Source organism: Musca domestica, unplaced genomic scaffold (genome assembly GCF_030504385.1).
Source record: "Musca domestica strain aabys unplaced genomic scaffold, Musca_domestica.polishedcontigs.V.1.1 22, whole genome shotgun sequence".
Classification (NCBI taxonomy): Eukaryota; Metazoa; Arthropoda; class Insecta; order Diptera; family Muscidae; genus Musca; species Musca domestica.
In genome coordinates, this window is record NW_026712262.1 from 2,432,238 (window position 1) to 2,449,939 (window position 17,702).

At 32.8% G+C, this 17,702-nt stretch overlaps 1 protein-coding gene across 4 annotated transcripts in view; it reads right to left on the reverse strand.

The window, feature by feature from the left end:
* Positions 1 to 16,766, reverse strand: part of LOC101901389 (GAS2-like protein pickled eggs) — a 377,420-nt gene extending 360,654 nt beyond the window's left edge. For 3 of the 4 annotated variants that reach the window (XR_009342326.1, XM_059123063.1, XM_059123064.1), the window contains exon 1: positions 8,976 to 9,706. The gene's annotated coding sequence lies outside the window, so the exon portion shown is untranslated. Of the gene's footprint in view, positions 1 to 8,975; positions 9,707 to 16,007 lie in introns of those variants that run through there. The other variant, XM_059123065.1, reaches the window with a different exon arrangement.
* Positions 16,767 to 17,702: the final 936 nt, after the last annotated feature.

Consider the following 17,702-nt stretch of genomic DNA (forward strand, 5'->3'; position numbering starts at 1 on the left):
GGACTATTTCACTGGTCTCGACGCTCTCTCTCATCCTCTCTCTCTCTCTCTCTCTCTACCTATACTATCTCACTCCCTCGCCCAGGGGTTCTCTTTTTATACCAGCGGTGCTCAAGAAAACATATCTCTTTCCAGTCAAATTTCTCTTTGCTTATTTAAATCAAGAACAAAACATTATTAAGTCATTATTTATACAAATATTTTTTATCCATTTGCTTTATAAATTATTTTGGCAAACATTAATGTTTAAAAAAATTAAAAAGAATCATAATAACTGAATTTTAATTTTCTCTTAAATCATCTCTTTTTCCACTCATGTTATAGAACACGGTTTTGAGCACCGCTGTTTTATACCTTTATTTGTATATGCATATAGCAAAGATCAGCACTACTCAAAATCTTAGGAGACGCGCATGAGTCCAAAATCCAGAATCATTAACAAAAAGATATATTTCAAAAAATGAATAAATTATGTTTTTTTACACTGGTTTTAAAATTACGTTCTTGAGTCGTGCACATTTAACGCCGACGTTACTTATTACCTGGTAATGAGAAAACTAAGGAACAATTCATTATTATCATTCTACAGCCTAATAGGCTTTTTAGGTGTTCTTTGGCTCATACAGTTTCCCGGACTTTTTTGGGATATCACAACCTTTGTATATTTTGAAGGTCCTAAAATTTAGAGAACTTTTCTCCCCGAGCTCTTACAAAATCTTTTTTATTTGTTTTGACCTTAAAATTTGGCTTCGAAATAATTTTACAAGGACAGCGAATTTAAAAAAATCCCAAAAATAAATCTAGTTACCTTCGAAACTTTCAATAAAAGTGGTTTTCTTTTTTCCCGTAATGGAGGGGTACTACAAATTTGGTGGCCCCGTCAAACTTAACATCGTTTTAACTCGTTTGTAGTATTTTCTTCTTGTTGTTGCTGTTGCTTTTCATTTAATATCAACCTGTTGCCTGTCAAGATCATTAAGCCGGATAATTAACACTTCCATAGCGGAGTGTGTGTATAGCTGGTGATTGTCTGTCGATTTTGACTAAACGATCAATGAATCAACAGATATGGACACATCAAAGCAAAAAGAAGAAGAAGAAGGAGAAAAAACATAATTTTTATGGTCATCAAGAAAAAAAAAACAACAACAACGACGAAGCAGCAGAAGCAGAAAAGAAAACCAGAAAATACCAAAAGTGTTACAAAAGTACGCCTTCACAAAAAAAAAATCACAGATTATTATGAGTTTTTCTCTTCGGTTCAACAGTTGGCCAGTTGTTGTCATTGACGTTATCGTTGGTGCTGCTGCTGCTGTCGATGGTGGGTAACTACTACCAAAATGCTGTCAAGCGGCTGATATAATACACGTAACTAAATTTTGTTGTTGCTAATATAAGAGGTAGGCACATAGTTCGGCAGGCAGGCAGTTAGTCAGTTATACCGATATTAGGTATGAAATAGCCGGGCTAAGATATAAATTTTGTCTGTGTGGTATGTGTGTATGTCAACATATGAAGATATGACAAATTGTTAAATAAATATATGTATGTGTGGGCTACATATCTACGTAGAAAATAAGATTAAAAATTAGAAATAGAAGAAGAACAAGAATTCTAAAACAGCTGAGTTGAAAGCACAGTGTTTGGAAATAATTAGCGCCAAAAAATGCTAATCGATAAGATATGTGTGAATGTATGCTCTTTATACAACAATAAGCAACAACAACAGCAAATTGTTATAAGAAGGTCGTCTGATAAGACCAAATTTATTTGTAGCACACAATTTCAGTCGAACGAGTTAAACACATTTTTTTCAACAGAAAAAAAAGAGAGGAGCAATGTTGAATTGGAATAAGGCGCAAAATTCTGGCATTTAATATCTAAAAAAAAAATTCAATCGAAATTATTGCAAAAATTAATTTTATATTAATAACAAGTAAAAAAGCTGTAAGTTCATCCGGGTCGAGCTTTGGCTACCCTCCTACATTTGGAACGAATTTGGCAATTTTCAAAAAAAAAAATCCATTAAAAATTCTGCTTAAATCTTAAAAATACAGATTATTAAGGTCTATAAGACGACGTGGACCAGCATCGTCAAAATCATGAAAATACCGGTACTATTATATGGGAGCTATACCAAAACGTGGACCTGTAAAGACAATTTTCTGTCATAGGCTGTAGTATCTGTTACGAACTTCATATACCAAATTTGAAGCAATTCCGGTGAATAATGTCGCTAAAATCATCAAAGTACCGAATATCGGGAATTACCTCTATATGGGGACTATACGAAGACGTGGACCTGCACAGACAATTTTCTGTTTTAGGCTGTAGCATCCACTACGAACTTCAAATACCAGATTTGAAGCGATTCCGGTGAATAACGTCGCTTAAATCATAAAAATACCGAATATCGGAAGGTACCGTTATATGGGGGCTATACCAAAACGTGGACCTACATAGTCCATTTTCAATACCAAAAGTCCTGCAGACATATCAAACATTTGAGTAAAATGTTATCAATCTATTTCAATTCGTTCGGAAGCTAGAGTGAAGGAAGTGGACGGAAGAAAACAGCAACATCAGCAGAAATGGTTCGAGAAATAAAGAAGCGACTTGACCGAACCCCGCGTCGCAGTGGCCGAAAAATGCCTCGTGAGCTGAACATATCGCAATATTCCATTCGGCAAATATTAAAAAATGAGCTCGGGGTAAAGCCATTGAAATTCCAAACAGTGCAAGAACTTACACCGCAACCGAAAGAAAATAGACCCACAAGGGCTAACGAGTTGCTTCGCTTGGCCGAAAGTGGTAAACTGTCCCGAATTTGGTTTTCTCCGATGAGAAAAGATTCGTTGTCTAGCAGTTTGTAAACAAACAAAATTATCGTGTCTACTTGCCAAAGAGGTCAGCTGAAAATGTTCACCTGCGGTTGGCCACCAGAACTCAAGCGCCGGCCATGGTGATGGTGTGGGTCGCCATAACATAATCGACCATGGCATCAGAAAAAATACCGAATATTATCGCGAAAATATTCTGGAGTGTGTATTAAAGCCTTGGGCACGCAAACATTTCGGCCGCAGACCATGGACATTCCAACAGGACTCAGAACCATCGCAATCAGCACGCGCCACCAACCAAGCGCTTCGCCAGGAGTAGCCGTCATTGGCCGTTTGAAGGCCATAATTCGTGCCAAAGGTGAACAATTCGAACAAAGCTAAGCTTATTATAAAACTTGATGCTATTTCCGACATTTTTGCTTTCATTCAATAAAATTTAAAAAAAAAATGTAAAAATTATGGCGTTTTATTTTGTTGCAGTATTGCTGTATGTAACAATTTTTCCGAAGTCACTGAAAAATTTCTTATGATTTCACTGCCCAATAACCATTCTGGGCTTTGGAAAATACCAATCGGATCATCCGAAGTTATTTCCATCTCCTCTGAAGATCAGGAAAAAATTATGGTTTTGGGCAACTTAACTAAATATTTTTCGATTATCTCCAAAAATATAGGCTTCTATTCTAACCACTGGCCCAAACACCCGAGATATGGTGATTGGTATAACAAATCAAAATTATAAAACCCTCTTTAAAGAGTAGTCTAGTGCTCTAAATTTATTTATTTTTTTATCTAAAAATATAAACTTTTTATTTATTTGTTTATGTAGCGAATTTCAAATTGCTTCCATTTATAATAACAAACAATAGATATTTTCCAAATTTAAAGCAAATAAACAAAAGCCAGTATAATTATTTGTAAACTCTTTGCTTTCAAAATCCTTCACACAAATCCTCAATACAAAATCACAAATACAACAACCAACATCACACATCCTTCAGTGGAGGTTATGAAACAAAGTGCATTTCTATTTTTAAAATACAATTTTACAATTTTCCTTTCGATTCCTTTCTGCTGCAGTGACAAGGGTCGTGTTATGTTTCTCTCGTCGTCCCTGGCCGGGAGGGGAGATGGAACAAAGGTATTAAAACACACACACACAGAGATTTTATTTATAGAATTTAATTTATCTTTAGCTATTACTCACTTCGGCTGCTCACGTTGAGTTCACAGCTCATAGTTCACAGCTACAGCAGCTACGTAGCTGTTTGGCGTTGCTTAGGTTGGTTGGTTCGTGGGTTATTAGTGAGTGTCAGCGGCCATTTATCAACGATGACGACAATGATTATAATTATATTTTTTATTATTTGCAGTTAACAAACACAAAAAGAGAACAAAAATTAAATTAAGAACATAAAAATTGTATAATTGTCTGGAGATTATCAGCAGGGGAGTTTATGCCATATTTCCAGTCTTGGCGATTTTTGTCTCATTAGGGTTCTGAGAAAGTCATGCTCAGGAGATTGAGGTTTTCTTAAGAATTCCAAAATAAAACTGGGTTTTTGTTGATTTGCAATTTTTTGTTGTTTTTTTTTTATTATTTTTCGTTTAAGTTTTGCAAAAATTTTTATTTATTTTTTTTTTTTGCCAAATACGTAGTTTATTTTAATTTATTTTATAATTATCAGAACTGGGTTCTTTGTGGAGGGCCATAAAACGCTAATGTAGTGAACGAATTGCTTGAAAAATAATTAAAAATTTGCCAAGATTGCATAATGACTTGAAAGGTAGGGATCAGCACCTTGCGGGTTTGGTTGTTTATTTAAAAAAATATTTATTTATTTTTAAGGAATTTTACGAAAAGAAATAACACTTTTTTATACTCCGTGAGACATGATTAAAATAGGACTAAAAGGTAAGAAATATTTGAAATCGTTGTTTAACCTCAACTAGAGACTATAGCAAAAAGTGGACCGAAATGACCCATTTGCAAAACCAACAATTCTCTATGTAATACAAAATTCTCTATTAATTTTTTAAGTTCTCTATTAAATCTTGTGGAATATATCTGAAGATATTGAGGCCCCTTTTTAAAAGGGCAAAACTATGTTTGGGGTTTTAATCTACAAACCAAGTACTATCAAACTCACTTGGAATTTTTCACAACCTAGCAATTGAAGAAAAAGCTGAAATTATAGCAAAATTTTCAGGAAATTCTGAAACAGACCTAATATTGCCGATAATAAAAAATATTCTTTATAAAGTAAAAATTGATCATTTTTATGGTAGTTATTAATTTTACAAAATCCCTTTAAAAGGAGGTCGAAGAAAATCGAAATATTGTATACAATTATTTATCATAAATTTCTGCTATAGGTTCTAGAAGATGAAATTTTTATAAATCTTAGTTAAATGCCAGGAATTTTTGGTATATAAACACCAAGAATTCATATATATTAAAAATACATTTTAGGGTTAAATTCGTACTTTATGTGAGTTTATGCAAAAATCTCCGAGAAAGCCTTATTTTAGAAGGAAGACATCCAAGACAAAAATAATCTTCATCAAATTTTGCTATAAGTCACCAAAGAAATTAAATCTCTTTTTCCATTAAATATCAAAAAAATATGTACATCAATCTTTCCGGAAACCCCCGAAAATACATTATAATTTCAAAATGCCAGGAATTTTTATATAGTACTTTCTATGACTTTCTGCCAAATGTCTCCAACAAAGCATCATTTTAGAAGGATACCATTAAAGACAAAATTATTCCTTATCAAATTTCACTATAAGTCACCAAAGAAAATAAATCTCTATATCCATTATATATTACATAAATTTTGCAAAAAAAATCGAAAATATTTTCTAACTTTTTTGATACATATTTTTCTCGGACATTTTTCGGGTTGACGCCTGAAAGCGACATAAACTTTCATTTTAGACAAAAGGTGTCAAAGGTAGAAATATTCTACATTAAATTTCACTATTAATCTTAGAATAAACTATATATCTAGCTGTAATAGTTTTTAAAGAAATTACATTCGAAATATGTGTGTTCCAAGTGAAAACTACGTGTTTACGTTTTTTAATGCTGCTTATGTTTCCATTCTAAGTAAAAATTTCCTTAAGAATTAATTTTTTGTGTAAGGTACCAAAGGATGAAATATTCAAAATCAAATTTTGATGTGGGTCTCTGATTAAAAGACACTTGTATATTTATTATATAACATGAAAAATATCATAAATGTTTGCTTACAGAAATTTAAGGGTAAATACAAATACTTAATGTGAATTTATGCAAAATTTCCCTACAAAACAATTTAGAAGGATAACGTCAAATACAAGAATATTCTTCATCAAATTTCATTATAAGTCACCAAAGAAAAGAAATCTCTATTTTCAATGTATGTCATAAAAATAATTGCATCAATTTTACCACAAACCCCGAAATTACCACCTAATTTTTTGATCAATTTTTTCAGGGCTATTTTCGAATTGACGTCTGAAAGTAACATAAAATTTCTTTGTGTTCAAAAGTTGTCAAAAGAAGAAATAATTAAAATATTATATTATATATTAAAAAAATATATAATTGTTTTTAAGAAAATTATATTCGAAATTTATGTACATTAAGTTCATATTTTGTATTTGTACTTTATTACTGTCAATTTAACACGTTTCCACTCCAAGTCAAAATCTCCCTTTAGACTTCATTTTTTGGGTAAAGTATCAAAGGAAGAATTATTCTAAATTAAATTTCATTGTGAGTCTCTGAACAAAAGAAATTTGTGTATTTAATGTGTATAATGAAAAAAATGACATTAATTTTAGTTAATAAAAACCCCTGTTTAGTTTTGAAAAATTTAGAACTTTTCCCCAATTTTCTGTAATTTTTCTTATAATTTCCCAGTGCAAAAGTCAGTCTGGCTTGTGAAAAATTGCAAGTGGATTTGATAGCACTCGTTTGTAAATCAAACACCCTAAGGAGTTTCGGGTTCTTAGGCCAACCGTATTTAAGTTCTTTCTACAGTTTTGACCAGATATATAGTTACCCCTATAGATTGAGATGTATTTCGCAACATTTAAGATAGAGCTGTGAAATTTGATAGAGTTCCTTGGAATACATCCCGTATTATTGGATGAGAAAATGGTTCATATTGGTCTACCTTTTTAGAAAACCACTTAAGGATAAAGGATACCAAAGATTTCAAGTATTTTCTATGTTTTGGCCATGTTTTCCATTTAATTTCGCCAAATTCAGGCATTTTGACTTTTTATTATGTGAAAACGCTATTTATAACCAAGTAAAAAAAGCTGTAATTTCGGCCGGTCTGAGCCGAACTTTGAATATCCTCCACCATTTGGAACGAATTTGGCAGTTCTCAAAAACAATAAAATCCGTTAAAAATTCTATTAAAATCTTAAAAATACCGTATGTAGCTGTTATATTAGGGTCTATACAATGACATGGACCTGCATAGGTAACTTTTGTCATAAGCCATTACAATATTCAAATGCGAAACTTAAAAAAATCGGTGAATAATGTAGCTAAAATCATCAAAATACCGAATATCGGGAGTTACCGTTATAAGGGGGCTATACGAAGACGTGGACCTGCACAGACAATCTCCTGTCATAGGCTGTAGCATCGATTACGAAACTTCAACTTTCAAATTTGAAACAATTCTGGTGAATAATGTCGCTAAAATCAACAAAGTTCCGAATATCGGGAGGTACCGTTATATGGGGGCTATACGAAAACGTGGATCTACATGGCCCGTTTTCAATACCAAAAGTCCTGCAGACATAAACATTTGAGTAACATTTTATCTACATCATTTGGTTCGAAGCTAGAGTGATTTTCACACACGGACGGACATCGCTAAATCGGCATAGAATTTTATGCTGATCAAGAATATATAAACTTTGTGGGGTCTGCAATATATATTTCGAGGTGTTACAAACGGAATAACAAACTTAATATACCCTCCATACTATGGTGGAGGGTATAAAACAAATTTTTAATACCTATAGGTCCAAATTTTGGAAAATCCTTATAAAGAGATACCCCTTCATTTTAGTTATTGTGAGGGTCTTGGTCATATTTTCCATTCGATTGATAAATTTTAATTGAAGATTTTTTTTTCATAAAAATAAATTAAAATACAACAAAATAATTTTCAATTTAAAAAAATTTAATCTATTTTTTGAATCTTCTTTGAAAAAATGATTTTTTTTTGTTTTATTTGTATATTTTTATTTTTTAATTTATTTATTTATTTTTATTTATTTTAGTTATTTTATTTATGTTATGTTGTTATTTATTTTATTATTTATTTATTTATTTATTTATTATTTTTTTTTTTTTTTTGAAAAATGAGTATGGATTTTTTTTTTAAATTTTAAAAAATTTAATCGATTTTTTTGTATCTTTTCAGGAAAATTGATTTTTTTGTTTTTTTTTTTTTTTTTTGTTTATTTATTTTATTTATTTTATTTTATTTATTTATTTTATTTTTTTTTTTGTTTGGAAAAATTAATATGGTTTTTTTTTTTCATTTAAAAAGGTTATGTCGTAAAAATCGGTCCCAAAATTTTATTTTTTAAAAAGTAATGCAATCTATTCTTCGAGGGCTTCCAAAATTCTCTTCGGGTATTTTAAAAATTCAGAGCCCAATAAAATTTAAAAGCATTGATGGATTCCAAAAAATATTAAATAAAAAAAAACGTCTGAGGCACCCTCATAAAAGCCACATGCACTTTGACCCTTACTGTGAGGAATACCGTTACACATAAAAGCAAAGCAAATGAACAACAAAAACACAAAGGCTAAATGGTAGTGACAACAACAACAGCACAGCCCACCAAAACGGTGAGGAGGGCGTAAAGAACAATTTCAAAACCAATTACACTCCAGTAGTCCCCCTCTTCATAAATGAATTTCTGCTGCTAAAAATAATTCTGGAAAGGCAACAGTGACGACCACTACGTCGATGGGCAATAATCACAATAATTGATGATAAGTGTTATCTTTTAGTTTTTTTTTTTTGTCGATGAGTTTTATTTTTATTCATTTCCCTGTCTCTGGTCACATAACATGAAATTTTTGAAAAAAAAAAATATTTAACGAACCTTTTTTTAAATACAAACAGGAGGTCTGTTCAGGCAATACAGCATGCAGGTTTAATCCAAAAAAAATATAGTTATAATCCAGAAGAGATTTTGAATACCAAGAATTTTTGTCAACACACAAGCACTTTTGGAACTGGAAATTAAGTTGTAATTTTTAATTTTGAAAATTGAATTTTTTTATTTTTTTTTTTTTTTAATTTTAATTTTTTAGTTTTTAGATTTTTATAGGATTTTGGGTCACAAATCACGTTTTGATTAGTTTTAATTTTCACTTTCAACTTTCAGGTGTTTTTTGAACTTTTTTGAAAAATATTCTGTCAAAATTCTATATTCAAGTTTTATTTATAACTTTTTCTTGTGGGTTTTTTATATATATTTTTTAGGGATTTTTTTAATTTTCAATTTTATATATTTATTTTATATTTAAATTTCCATTGATCGATTGACATAGGTTCGCATCAATCTTTGCAGAGAACGCCAGAAATATGGGTATTTCATTTAAGTTAAATAATTCTTCTCTTTTAAATTTATCTCAATTATTGAAAAAAAACACAAATAAAATTTTTAAATCAAAATTAGTTTTTAATTTTTTTTATTCTACAAATCGACAACAATAACAAATTGGGGCGCAAAAAACAACAAGCGATACCGTCGTTTTGAACACACGCGTTCGTTGCAAAAAACAACTGTAATTCTATCGGAAACATTCGTTTATAAACTAATATAAATTGAATGGACGAACGAACGAACACCCGAACCGCACAACACAATGCGCTGCAACATTTTGCCAACCACAACCAACGTTGGCATCCACATTCCACAGGCAACAAGCTTGCAACATGTTTGAACGCAACTAAACGATTTTTTTGCCAATTTCAATAGAAAACAACAACACGAAATGCCATGGTAATGAGGTTTGAAGCACACCGTCAAACGTAAACACAACCTATGACAAACACAACACAACATGTTTGGTTGCTTTGGGGACTGTTTAACAGTAGTATGAGATGTTCAATAACTGGGTGATTCATAAATGGAGATTTTTTGTCGTGCCATGTTAAGTGGTCACAGGGTGACAAAGAGATATATTCGCAAGAAGAACAATTTTAATTAACAGAAAAGGGAATGAAATGTTCTAAGGGAGTACCTTCATTATCAACGGAAAATGTGCGACAAAAGCAATGAAGATTAACGATACAATGAATGAATAGAATAATTAAAAATATGAATAAATAAGTAATTATAGAAATAAATATTAAATATTAATTAATAATTGATGTGTTAAGGAATTATATAAACAATTAATTTTATAAACAAATAAAAAATTGATAATATTTAGGATCTAAAAATAAAATGTGAACAAAATAAACAAATAAAAAAATACATAAATAAATAAAACAAATAAAATAGTATCAGTCGGTTTTGCCGACAGATATATACCTCCCCAGCCTTGAGTAATTATTAATTATTGATAATTAATTAATTAATTAATTATTCAAACTTTTGACACTTTATGGGGGGAGGTCCCGAAGCAGTTGGCTCATGTTGAACAATTCGTATCTGACCTAAGACTGATATAAATATTACAACGAGCCAGATTTGGACTATATCGACTACTTCCTGCACTTTACATGAGATATGTGATCATTTTTGGAAAATGTGAAAATATGCGTGGGGTAACAGATATAGAAGACCAAAGTATTCCCTTTTTATACTACATCTAATACAGATAAAAATAATGGAATGTGCAAAATTTGAAGGAAATCGAACTTTTATATCCAATTTTATGCAAAATCATAAATTCCGATAAATTACATATTGTAAAAAATTGCCGACTTGTTTCGCAAATTATGACAGATATAAGTATAGGAAATTGTAACCCTTTGGTAGTATATTAGTAGTATTTGGATGAGAGAAATGTGAAAGGAGTTTGATTTTTATTTCGTTTTCTTTGAGTGTTTTTTTTTTTCAAAATCTTAAACCCTATGTTGGGAAGGTACTAGAAGGAATGGTGCGATCTGTACCGTCTTCATAAAAGATCTTGTGTTAATGGAAATATTGAGATGTATCATGTCTGAATGGTAAGTTTAATGAGCTTCATGGATACTCAAAATATCCACTCCAAAAGGAGTGGACCGATATATCCCATCTTCACAGCATATCTTTTGTTAGTGGAAATACTGGGATGTGTGAAATATGAAGATAACCTGATGCTAGTTTCGGATTTTATAAACGTTTTGGATATTCATAACTTAGACCCTATGTGAGGGAGGTACCAGAAGAAATGGTGCGATCTACTCCATCTTTATAACAGATCTTGTGTTGATGTAAATGTTGAGATGTACCAAGTGTAAATGGAATCGGACGTTATTTTCGCGATTAATGAGGTTCATGATGCTCAAAATTTTGCCATTTTGTGGGGGAGGTACCAGAAGGAGTTGGCCGATATTTCCCATCTTCACCTTGGGTTAATAAAAATATTGTGATATGTATAATTCAAAGAAAACTGGATTCTTATTTCGGATTTTATGGTCGTTTTAGTTATTCAAAATATTGACCCTTTGTGGGGGAGGTACCAGAAGGAATGATCCGATCCCTACCATCATTATAAAAGATCTTGTGCTGATAGAAATGTTGAGATGTGCCAAGTCTGAATGGAATCGGATGTTAATTTCGTGGTCTGTAAGTTTCATGAATAATCAAAATTTTGACATTTTGTGGGGGAGGTACCAGAAGGTGTTACCGATATATTCCATCTGAACACAAGACCTTGGGTTAATAAAATTATTGGGATGTGTGAAATTTGAAGACAATCGGATTCTTACATCACATTTTATAAGATTTGTAATTATTTCAAATTTTGACCGTTTGTGGGGGAGGACTTGATAGAATGAGCCGATGTCGTCCATTTTCGTACCTGATCTAGAACAGACGGCAATATTAGGATTGGCAAATTTGGAGCAAAATCTGATCATCGTTTCTCTTTCTGTGCAGAACCTATTTTTTTTTTGAAAACTTCTACCTTTTGTGGGGGAGGTAACAGAAGAAGAAGTAGACCGATATTACCACCAGACCATATTATCACCAGACCTTAGGTAAATAAAAATATTGGGATGTGTGAAATTTGAAGACAATCGGACTCTTACATAACATTTTATGAGAGTTGTAATAATTCAAATTTTTGATCATTTGTGGGGGAGGTACTTGATGGAGTGGACCGATACTGTCCATTTTCACACCTGACCTAGCACTGACGCAGATATTAGAATTTGCAAAGTTGGAGCAAAATCGGATTATTGTTTCTCTATTTATGCAAAAAATTATTTGTTTTTTGAAAATTGGGGCCATTAGTGGGGGATGTACAAGAAGGGGTGGACCCATATATTCCATCTTAACACCACACCTTGGGTTAATATAAATATTGGGGTGTGTGAAATTTGAAGACAATCGGACACTTTCATCACATTTTGACCCTTTGTGGGGGAGGTACTTGAAGGAGTGGACCACCGGACCTAGAACTGACGCAAATGTTTAGATTTGCAAAGATGGAGTAAAATCGTATTATCCTTTCTCTTTCTGTGCAGAAAATATATTTTTTGAAAATTTCCATCTTTTGTGGAGGTGGTACCAGAAGGAGTGGACCGATATTGCCCATCTCCGAACTCGATCTATGTTTGACAAATGAGGGTATAAAAATTAGGAAATATTTTCCGTTTTTTTTTGGAACATTTATGCAAAACTACTTTGACATACAATGGAAATTGAGATTTCCTTTCTTTGGTGACTTATGGTTAAATTTGATGAAGAAAATATTTGTCCTAGACATCATTCTTTTTAAGTAATGCTTGGTAGAAGATTTTTGCACAAACTCACATGAAGTACGGCTATAACCCAAAAAAGTTTTTTTTTATCATGAATTCCTGGGCTTTGGGTAAAATTAAGACCCTTGACGTCTTCTAGGACCTAAGCTGGAATTTCATGGCAAATAAATTCGTTGAATTTATAAAGACAGTTTTAACCATATTTTGAAAAAAAGGGACCAATAATACCCTTTTGGTAACTCGTTAGAGGATTAGGATTTTCTAGCAAAATATTAATCGTATTCTTATCTGTAATATTGAAGAAGGTACTACATACCTTAAATGAAAGTGTTCCAAACAAGTTAAAAAGCAGTAAGTTCGGCCGGGCCGAACTTTGAACACCCTCCATCATTTGGAACTAATTAGAAAATTAAAAAAATAAAATCCGTTAAAAATTCTGTTTAAATCTTAAAAATACCGAATACAGCCATTACATTGGGGTATATACGACGTGGACATCCATAGGTTTTGTTTGTCATAAGCCATTACCATATTCAAATTCGAAACTCGAAATAAACGGTAAATAATGCAGCTAAAATCGTCAAAATACCATATAAAAGGAGGTACTGATATATAGGGTCTATACGAAGACCTGCATAGACAATTCTCTGTCACAGACTGTAGGTTCCCATTACGAACTCTAAATACGTAACTTGAAACCACTCCGGTGAGAAATGTTGCTTAAATCATAAAAATACTGAATATCGGGAGGTTCCGCTATATGTGGGCTATATAAAGACGTGGACCTGCATAACAAATTTTCTGTCTTAGGCTGTAGTATCCATTACGAAAATACCAATTTGGAAACAATTCCGGTGAATATTGTCGCTAAAATTATCAAAATACCGAATATTGGGAGGTACCGTTATATGGAGGCTATACGAAGACGTGAACCGACACAGACAATTTTCTGTCTTAGGCTATAGTATCCGTTTTGAACTTTTGAACAAATACCAAATTTGAAACAATTCCAGTGAATAAAGTCGATAAAATCATCAAAATACCTAATATCGGGAGGTACTGATATATGGGGCCTATACGAAGACCTGGACTTGCATAGACAATTTTCTGTCACAGACTGTAGTTCCCATTACGAACCTGAAATACCAAATTTGATACAATTCCGGTGAATAATGTCGCTGAAATCATCAAAATACCGAATATCAGGAGGTACCGATATATGGGGGCTATACGAAGGCATGGACCTGCATAGACAATTTTCTGTCTTAGGCTATAGTATCCGTTTCGAACTTCAAATACCAAATTTGAAACAATTCCAGTAAATAATATCGCTAAAATCATCAAAATACCGAATATCGGGAGGTATAATTATATGGGTTCTCTACGAAGACGTGGACCTGCACAGACAATTTTCTGTCACAGACTGCAGTTCCCATTACGAACCTCAAATACCAAATTTGAACCAAATCCGGTAAAAATGTCGCTAAAATCATCATAATACCGAATATAGGGAGGTACCGTTATATGGGGGCTATACGAAGACGTATACCGACGCAGACAATTTTCTGTATTGGGCTATAGTATCCGTTTGGAACTTCAAATACCAAATTTGAAACAATTCCGGTGAATAATGTCGATAAAATCATCAAAATACCTAATATCGGGAGGTACTGATGTATAGGGCCTATACGAAGACCTGAACCTGCATAGACAATTCTCTGTCACAGACTGTAGTTCCCATTACGAACTCTAAATACGTAATTTGAAGCAATTTCGTTGAATATTGTCGTTAAAATTATCAAAATACCGAATAAGGGCAGGTACCGTTATATGGGAGCTATACGAAGGCGTGGACCTGCACAGACAATTTTCTGTCATAGGCTGTAGTATCCATTACGAACTTCATACAACAAATTTGAAACAATTCCGGAGAATAATGTTGCTAAAATTATCAAAATACCGAATATTGGGAGGTACCGTTATATGGAGGCTATACGAAGGCGTGGACCTGCACAGACAATTTTCTATGTAAAGCTGTAGTATCCATTTAGAACTTTAAATACCAAATTGGAAACAATTCCGGTGAATATTGTCGCTAAAATCATCAAAATACCGAATATCGGGACGTACCGTTATATGGGGGCTATCCGAAGACATGGACCTGCACAGACAATTTTCTGCCTTAGGCTGTAGTATCCATTACGAACTTCAAATACCAAATTTGAACCAAATCCGGTGAAAAATGTCGCTAAAATCATCCAAAAACCGAATATCGGGAGGTACCGTTATATGGGGGCTATGCGAAGACGTGGACCGACACAGATAATTTTCTGTCATAGGCTATAGTATTCATTACGAACCTCAAATACCAAATTTGAAACAATTCTGGTGAAAAATGTGGCTAAAATCATCATAATACCGAATATCGGGAGGTACCGTTATATGGGGGCTATACGAAGACGTTGACTTGCATAGACTATCTCCTGTCATAGGCTGCAGCATCCATTAAGAACCTTAAATACCAAATTTGAAACAATTCAGGTGAAAAATGTCGCTAAAATTATCAAAATACCGAATATCGAGAGGTACTGCTATATGGGGCTATATGACCTATATGGCCCATTTACGAACTTAACCTGCCTACTGGCGAAATTAAAAAATATGTGCAAAATTTTAGCCTTTGTTCGAAAGATATTTTTTTGGTCAATGCCCAACAGTTTAACTTCTGACAGCCGTCTCAAGGATTGCATTACCAAATTTGTTTTTGATACAACTAACACAAGCCAATTATGGAAATATTTGAAGTCGTTCATTTCAAAACAATAATTGTCAATTGTCGACACACACACACCGATTATAAAATGCATTACATATTCCGTTCGTTGTCACGTTGTGATATAGCCTTGAAACTTTTACTTTCTTTCGACCTCTCCCTTTTCGAAGGCAGTGCATCATCAAGTTACACAAAACCCAATTACCGCCCAAATTGTCTATTTAAGACCATTGTTCGGCTGTTTATCTGTGAAGCTCATTAATCTCAATATGATTGGAGGGAGGGTAACACACTCACACACTCATAAATTGCAAGATAAATGGAATAAACGCTCGTTAAGCAAAGTGCAAATTGCTTTAATTCATTAAAGAAATAATAGAAGAAAAAAAATCACAAACAACAACAACAATAAAAATTGAATTTAATTTTGCCACCCACCTTATTTTCGTGTGTCCGCTGTTGCCAATTTCCATATTCCATATTCAGGCAAATCTCCACTCCAGTTAACTCCAGCTTGAGTTATGACCGATCATATTCTCCCCCATTGTCTTCGGTGATTGGCGGCAAAACTTGGCTCCAAATAACTACAGCAAAAGCAACAACAACATTGGCGGCAGCAGCAGCAGCATTAATATTCAGTGTAAATTTGCCAAACCGTATCGGATTCGAACATTAACCAATTTAAAAATCCATTTATTTATTGTTCTCAAGCATCATGTCAAGTCATGAACAAACATGATTTTTATCTCTATTCCCCAATTGAAATTAATCCATCTAGCCGATGTTCATGTCAGAACTAGAAGGCGCACCACACCTTTCGAGCATTTTGGCGGTTGGCGGCGACAATGCTAGCCCCGGGCCAAGATTCTTATTTGACATTGCAGTCATGTTCTTTGTCGCGGCTATTCTTTTTTTCCCTTTCTTTGGCGCGTTCTCGCTGACAAGCTCCAGCACGCTGCTCGACTGGGTCTCGTTTGCGGATTAATTCTCAGGCCAACCGAGCAACCAACCATTTATTAGAATTATGTTAAAAGGGATTTTAGCTAAATTTGAATGCTGTTGACGGATACATTCATTTGAAATCTTTAGCTTTTTGTTCGGTTTTGCAATTTATTTTCAGGCCAAACAAGAGACCACGACCCAACATCAAGTTTCGTAAGCTGTCGTCAATTCTGATGGATTTAAATTTATTTTATGCAAACTATTTGTTAACGAAAATTGAAATGAATTTTTTATTTTTTAATTTTTTTAAGTAAAAAAATATTAATAAAAATTCAGAGCTCACTACATTTTTAATTTGTAAAGTATTTTGAAATATATATTTAATAAAGTGTATATATGTACATAAGGTATTTATAAATGTGCAAATACTTATCTTGAATTTACATATTTTCCGAATATCGGGATTTTCTTAACAAAGCTGGAATCGGCTGGAAAGCGGGTTCATAGGTAATGTAGATGGTTGAAATAGAATCTTGAAATTTTTTTCACGATGGTCAGTTTTGGTGCGTAGGTGATTGGATTTTTGGAAAATCTGGATTTTTGGAAAATCGGAAAAAATCTGGATTTTTGGATTTTTTGAAAATCGTACAAAAATGGTACGAAAAGTACTAAAATGTACTAAAAACAAGTAAAAAAAGTCGGTGGGTTTTGCCGACAGATGTATACCCTTAGCCAATGTTCGATCATTTAAAAATATTTTGACTTTTGTGCTTTTGTTATGAGAATGTTTAACCCCTTATGCAGTAGGTTCTGGAGGAATAGGCCAATATTAGCCCTAAATAAATATGATATGAATATTGCGACGTGTTAGGTTTGGACTGTGTTGTGTTGATGGAAATATTGGGATTTACCAAGTCTTCGCTTTTCATGGGTATTCAAAATTTTGAGCCTTTGTGGGGGAGGTACTAGGAGAAGTGGACCGATATATCCCATCTTCACAACGGATCTTTTGTTAGTGGAAATAATGGGATATGTAAAATATAAAGAGAACCTGATGCTTATTTCGGATTTTATAAACGTTTTGGTTATTCAAAATTTTGACCCTTTGTGCGGGAGATATGGTCCGATATATATATATATATATATATATATATATATATATATATATATATATATATATATACCCTGTGT